The 7,708-nt window shown below is 33.5% G+C and overlaps 1 long non-coding RNA gene across 2 annotated transcripts; it reads right to left on the bottom strand.

The window, feature by feature from the left end:
* Positions 1-3,484: 3,484 nt before the first annotated feature.
* LOC135793793 (uncharacterized) lies at positions 3,485-6,563 on the bottom strand. Of its 2 annotated transcripts, XR_010548717.1 has the most exons (7): positions 5,889-6,563; positions 5,724-5,775; positions 5,560-5,611; positions 5,395-5,446; positions 5,231-5,282; positions 4,899-4,954; positions 3,485-4,789 (listed from the first exon to the last, which is right to left on the bottom strand). It is a non-coding gene; the product is annotated as an uncharacterized lncRNA (long non-coding RNA). The 2 variants fall into 2 exon arrangements; XR_010548716.1 differs by having other exon boundaries at positions 3,485-4,954.
* Between the last annotated feature and the right edge of the window lie 1,145 nt (positions 6,564-7,708).

Here is a 7,708-nt window from a genome sequence, read left to right as displayed (position 1 = left end):
CGAGTGATGTGCGGCGTTCGTTAAGCGCGGATTGTACACACGCAGAGGTAAAGCGTGAGTGATATTTCGTCGATCGTCGGATACTCTTTTTGTATCATACGCGTATAACATATTTATTTCGTATTTTCTTTGGATCTGCCAAACGCGCAAAAAATTATTTTGCATCAAGGTATGTTCACGCATTTCATCAGCCATATGAAAATGGTCTTTAACTACACAAATAATTTTTGTCTCTGTTTCAATACTTACCGTTCATTTGCAATACGTTCGATACATTGTTTCTTTTTCGTTTAATGTACAAATTAAAAAGATTAAGATTGTCGTGTGTTGTCGGTTGCGTTTTTAATTCTTTGGCGGCTTTTTTCCGGCAAAACCCACTACCCACCACTATCATATACAATTTTTAATTCGAATTTAATTCGAAAATAAGAAAGAGAAATCTTTTGCCCTTTTATGATGGAATCTTCTTTTCAACTAGTGCAGCTTTTGAAATAATTGGAATGTTTAAATTTTGTTTTTGGATTTTGAAAGATAATTTAATTCTTAATTGATTATACAAGAAATTATTTTTCTATCATTGACGGTTTTGGCCCTTTTTGCAATTTTAATAAAAAAAAATTATTTTTTCATGCCAAAATGGCTTCAAGCTACAATATACTAATATACTCTCAAAAACCAAAAACAAATTTCAAAAATTCTAATTATTACAGAATCTGTTGAAATATAATATTTCGTCATAAAAAATGCAAAAAAATTCTCTTTTTTATGTCAAATGCTGTTTTCATCAAAATTTGTAAATAGGGCATAAACGGTTAATCTTAAGAATAAAAGTTACTAAAATAATCGATGTAGAATTAAAAGAACTGTTTAAGTATTTATTATCCTAACATTGAACGTTTAGGGCCTATTTGCAATTAAAAAAAAAAATGAAAAAAAAGTAGGTGTGTACACGCCAATAGGGCTTTAATCTATAATTTTATAATCTATAATCCATGCATTGTTCGAGTACAATTCTTTTCTGTTCTGCATTATCACACTGAATGAATGTATGTTTGCAAACAAACAAGTTTTCTTATCTTGTGCAATTTTTGTGCGGTCGCCACGCGGTTGGCTTGCCTACCCCGTCAGTCTCATATTTGTCATCGGGTAATCTGCACGCACATTTTCTGCACAATAATTTGAGTTCCTTAATTTCTTCGCGTCATTGCATAACAAAATTACATTTCTAAATTCTCCTTTCATTGTGCGCGCGTGATGTGTGGCGTTCGTTAAATGCGAATTGTTTATACGCAGAGGTAAAACGTGAGTGATGTTCCGTCAGCCGTCGGATACTCTTTTTGTATGATACGCGTATTTCATCATTTCTACAATGAAGGTCCTTACAATTTATGTGATAGGCCAAAAGCGCAAAAATTAATTTTGCATCAAGGTATGTTCTCACATTTCTTAAGCCATTTGAAAATCAAATTCATTACTGCCTTTACTTGTTTTTACTACAACTGTGTGGTCTTTAAGCCTACACATAATTTTTGTCTTGGTTTCAATACCGTTGATTTGCATTACGTATTTGATACCTTGTTTTGTTTTTGTTTAATATACAAATTATAAAGATTAAGATAGTCGCGTGCCGTCAGCTGCGTTCTTGATCCTCTGGCGGCTTTCCGGGCTGGTCGCTGGTTGTTCTACAACTACATGATTTAAAATAAAATTCTGCTTTGTACTTTATTTTTATAATATGCTACCCATCACTTTTCCATCATATCTAAAGAAAATACAATTTTTGAAATGTTCTATTTTTATGTTTTCTCACTTTTCACTTTTCTTTGTTTTCCGGTGTTTTTTTAAATTCCTGAGAGTTTTCTTCTTATATTATGTTGTTATTGTCACCTCCGTTTTCCTACTTAAATCTTAATTTTACTTTGTGTATCACCCAGTAGATATATTTTCCTTATCATTTAATAGACCATATTTATCAGTGTTTGGGCTTTTTACTTTTAAAACTTAGAGTTTTCTTTTAGTAACACCCTGTATATTAATTTCCCGTAGTGTCAAATGGGGAAAGATGTATGTTCTCCCATTTAAACCTAGGATTTTCCTTTAAATTATTGTAGTTTTCTTTTTGTATCACCCTGTATTAATGTTTCCTGTAGTGGGTTTGTCACAAGGGGAAAGATATATGTTATGCTACTTAAACTTAGGATTTTCTTTTAAAATATTATAGTTTTCTTTTTGTATCACCCTGTATTATAATTTTCCGTAATGGGTTTGTCAAAGGTAAGAAAGATATGTGTCATACCACTTAAACTTAGGATTTTCCTTTAACATTTTGTCGCTTTCTCTTTACATCACTCTGTATCTTAATTTCCTTTGATTTTACTTTGACTGTGATTTTAGATATAAATTACTTGATTTTTGCATTTTCTTTTTAAATGTTATTATATTGCATCTATTCTGTATAATAGTTTTTTCTAATTCTCGCGAAAATTATGCATAATTGGTTAGTATTATATGCTTTTCTTTGTTATTTTTTACCCTTGGTACTTGTCTGCATGTACGTGGCTATACTGCTCTTATAACTAGATTCAAAATGGCGGCGCATATATTGTTTAGCATTATATTTTTCAAGTTTTCATTGTATACATGTTCCAATAAAGAAATGTTAAAAGTGACTGTGCTTCCTATGATTTGTGTGACCCCTTCTATCATTTTAGGTACAGGTTAGAACTTGTAAAAATATTTTTAAGTGTCGCCTGTCTTGAGACGACTTAAAACTTAGAAATATTTTTACAAGTCCTCATAAGGATTGTCCTTATAAGGAATTCCCTCTCTCTGGGGGGTGATCCCCCACCATAAAAATTGTTGATATGCCTAAGAATCCTGGGGATGAAGCGCAGAGACATCGTAGCTGTAGGTTGGGCCGGGAGCAATGGACGCATCGAAGTAGTGAGACTGTCTAACGACACGCCGCCAAAAAATTTAAAAATCTGATCCACTCCTGTTCTTTTTCTTCCCTCTTCTCTACTCTGTTCTCTTCCTTCTATTCCTTCCTACCTCTTTTACGCCTCCTATTCCAACTGTTCTCCGTTTCTCAACTTACTTACTTTTCTTACCTCTCTTATTGCCTTCACTTGTATTGCAATTTCTCTTATATTTTATTTGAGTTTACATATGCAACCCAGATTACACCTGATATTTTTATATTTGAGAAAAATGCCTTATATAACTGGGGATCGAACCATCGATCTACGATATAGCAACACGTGCTGCACACCCGAGAGCCACACGGCTTTCTTATCAAATCTTATTGGTTTCTTCTATTTATGTTTTCATATCTTAGAGTAAAATAAAACAACAGTATAAATACACTACACTGTACTTTACTATGCTATACAATGGTATACTCTTAGAGTACAACATGACTTAATACTAATTCTGAAAACGACTAAGTGATCGCTAGGGATACATTGTTTACTAGAATGTAAAATTTCCTTTAAAATATTCTTTATTGACTGAACATTTACAATTGTTATAAAGCAATAACATGGTAACTGTAGGATTTGAAAAGTTAAAGTTAAGTTAAGTTTTATTTCATGCTACTTACTCCTTTGTTCGTCTATCAATGGACTAAAGCGTACAAACACGTTTCCGCAAATAGTATGTAGAATTGATGATACGCACTTCTTTACTATTCCTCGCGGGGATTCCAAATGTACTCACTTGTACTTGGATACAATCACTTGTATCCATAGTCACCGGAACATATCCGACGGATTCCACGCGCGCACCGCTAAGAATCACTCAAATCATTCGTTATGCGCTACACTGGGCTGTTCCAACTAAATGCCTCTGATTGTCAATCGATTCTAGTAATGCTACAAAATATCAAGAAACGCAAGAATTCGTCACCATGTTTGATTAATAAAGAAAACACGTGCGCACCACGCAACAGCGCTCAACCGACTAGCCGAACTATGCAAGCCACAGAATTGATAACAGACCCGCAGTTGGAGGGGTATTCTTCTACATGCATACGACAGAAATGTGACTACAAATATATATTGCATGTTACCAAGTTATGAAGAGAAGTTTACAAAAACATTATTTGGCAAGAAAGTTTTTAATTAACAAATAGGATTTGCCTTGAATTAAATGCAAATGTTGAATTTTGACAATGGTAAACAACTTTGCCCGCTAGACACCTAAACAACCGAAAATTAGAGCATAAAGAAGCCTAAGTATGCAAATTTTGTTAGTTCATGTTTTGTTAAACATAAAAGCTGTCTATAAAAGTGACGTACGTACCGCAACTCAGCGCACTAAAAATAACAAAAATGAAGTATGAATTTAAACCAAATCAATAAAAGCGCCATCTGACCGCGGCGAAACAAAACAAAATACATAGCTGATACCCGCGCACAAGTTTAAACATCGCCGACTAGAGCCATCTAGCTTTGGAACGGTGAAATAAATCACCCAGAAATCTGCATTTGCTAATATTAAAAAAAACTAATTTAAATCACTTTCCATGGTATGAAGGATGAAAATTTACGAAAATGATAAACAAATTCAATACTTGATGAAAAAAAATCGGTGTCCTCGGACATTTCAATCGCCTACGAGACACCTAAAATAACCAAAAATTAGCACATCAAAGAACAAAAATGACATTTTTGCAAGCTTCCCGTGTGCTAATCACCTAAATTACTTATGAAAATGAAAAACAAATTTAATACATACAACCTGATGAAAGAATTGTGGTCCTAGGGCATATCATTCGCCCGTTAGAGATCTAAAACAATCAAAAATTAACACATCAAAGCACAAAAATGACATTTTTGCAGGTTTCCCTTGTGCTAATCACCCAAATTACTTATGAGAATTATAAACAAATTCAATACTTACAATCTGATGAAAGGATCGTTGTCCTAGGACATTCTGATCGCCTGCTAGACACCTAAAATTACAGATAATTAGCAAATTGAAGCACAAAATGATATTTTGCAGGTTTCCCTTCTGTTAATCACACAACTTACTTATGAAAATGAAAAACAAATTTAATACATACAACCTGATAAAAGAATTGTGGTCCTAGGGCATTCTGATCGCCTGCTACACACCTAAAATGACAGATAATTAGCAAATTGAAGCACAAAAATGATATTTTTGCAGGTTTCCCTTCTGTTAATCACACAACTTACTTATAAAAATTATAAACAAATTCAATACTTACAATCTGTTGAAAGAATCGTTGTCCTAGGACATTCTGATCGCCTGCTAGACACCTAAAAGGACAGAAAATTAACAAATCAAAGCACAAAGATTACATTTTTCATATTTCCCTTGTGCTAATCACACAAATTACTTATGAAAATTATAAACAAATTCAATACTTACAATCTCATGAAAGGATCGTTGTCCTAGGACATTCTGGTCGCCCTCTAGACACCTAAAAGAACAACAAATTAACACATCGAAGCACAAAAATGACATTTTAGCAGGTTTCCCTTGTGCTAATCACACAAGTTACTCATTAAAATGTTAAGCAAATTCAATACTTACAATCTGATGAAATAATCGTTGTTCTAGGACATTATGTTCGCCTGCTAAACACCTAAAACCACAAAAAATAGCACATTGAAGCACAAAAATTCCATTTTTGCAGGTTTCCCGTGTGCTAATCAAACAAATTACATATGAAAATTATAAACAAATTCAATACTTACAATCTGGTGAAATAATCGTTATTGTAGGAAATTCTGTTCGCCTGCTAAACACCTAATACAACAAAAAATTAGTACATCGAAGCACAAAATTAAAGTTATTGCAGGTTTTCCGTGCGCTAATCATACAAATTACTTATGAAAATTATAAACAAATTCAATACTTACAATCTGAAGAAAGAAGCGTGGTCCTAGGACATTCTGGTCGCCTGCTAGACACCTAAAAGGACAAAAAATTTGCACACCGAAACACAAAAATGACATTTTTGCAGGTGTGCCGTGTGTTAATCACACAAATTACTTATGAAAATGATACACAAATTCAATACTTATTATCCGATAAAAGAATCGTGGTCCTATTGCATTTTGTTCGCCTGCTAGACACCAAGATCACATAAATACAGTAATACTAGAAACGGTTAGATAAGCATCTTAACAGTAATAACAAGATATCGGCCTAAGCAAAGACTTTACTGCACGCGTATGAATAAAAGGTAAATTAAAATTTAAAAAAGTCTGCACTGTACCGATCTTTCTTGGCTTCCACGCATAACATTGCCCATACTCCGATTCATTGTCCAAATAATATCACAACAAACGTTGCAAGACGTTGCATGCTACCTGTATCTTGCAAACGTGCAGTGTAAACAAGTTGATAGCACGCTACCATCTTGCAATACGCACAACGAACGCAAAGAACATAACGACTTTGTAATAAAACACTAAAAACGTCCGTAATGGCTAAATGCAGTCGATCAACAATTGAAAAATCCGCGATTCACCAAATTACAAACTCGAAATAAAATGATGAACAGCCGAGAGAAATACGCCTGACCCAAACAAAGACCGGCACAAAACTGCCGTGAGGACACCACGCAGCGCATTCAGCAACGTCGCCCAACAAACAACAGGCGATAATCCTGAGCGCACGCTGCAATAAAACGCGCACTACTTGCAACATTTGGATTATTATTTTTGTCCTGCTTTAGCACAATAAAAGTATAATCTATCTATTTCCCTTCCAAGCAGAACAGATAGCTCAGATACCTATGCATATTGAAACTAAATGACCACGTGCGAGAATACTAATTATATAGAAGAGTTTTTGGATGCGATTTTAAGAAATTTTCTGTATAATTTCGGCAATGTAGCATGATATAAAAACACTCTCGCGCTATCTAAATTTGAAAGAATCATTGAAGTTGCATAAACGGTTTCCGAGATAGAACCAAATTTCCATCGCGAGATTAAAAATTTCACAAAAATCACAAAAATTTATAAAATAAAATTGTATCATATTTTTCTTAATTCAGGGGAAGAAAAGTGAATCATTGAATTTAAAACTAAAGTTGAAACACATATTCACCCATATGAAAACGTGTAGTCTGCAAATGCACGCCGACGATGGAAGATCTGAACGCCATAAATCAGTAAAAACAACTTCGTAATTTGGAGCATTCAAGGTAAGAATACCTTTTGTATTTTATAAACGTTTATTTTAGTAGAGTGTATCAATTAAATAATTAAATGTTTTTTGTGACTAATATATTTAGGTACTATTTTAAAACACAGCAACACACATTGTTGAAAGTCTTGCTTTTTGAATACGCTGAATATTCTTGATAAAACAAATTTTAAATGCGGAATGGATGTCATACATGTTAGCGTATACTCGTACACTGGTTGATATTTATAAATTGTCAGACAACAGTATACCGTTTATTTTACGTAAAATACTGGCCTTTAAACATTTACGAGTACCGTTTTATGTTATAAATTATGCTGACACTTTATTGCAATTTGTGTATTCTGTGCGAAATTTTCATGGGCATTTCATGTTGCAAATGCAAATGGTTCACATTAAATATTAGTAACTTTACCGCAATGCCAATGATTCCAAATAACACATACAATATCATATTTGATAGCATTATTCAGGTATCCAAAATTACACTTTTTTTGCTTTGGTATTGAATCATGGGTTGATA

The sequence above is a fragment of the Atheta coriaria genome, unplaced genomic scaffold (genome assembly GCF_025399875.1).
Source record: "Atheta coriaria isolate IRGN ID8LTWV9N9 unplaced genomic scaffold, Caltech_Dcor_3.1 hic_scaffold_6_pilon, whole genome shotgun sequence".
NCBI classification, from domain to species: Eukaryota; Metazoa; Arthropoda; class Insecta; order Coleoptera; family Staphylinidae; genus Dalotia; species Dalotia coriaria.
The sequence above is the reverse complement of the archived record's forward strand: the minus strand, read 5'-3'. Positions and strand labels throughout refer to the sequence as shown.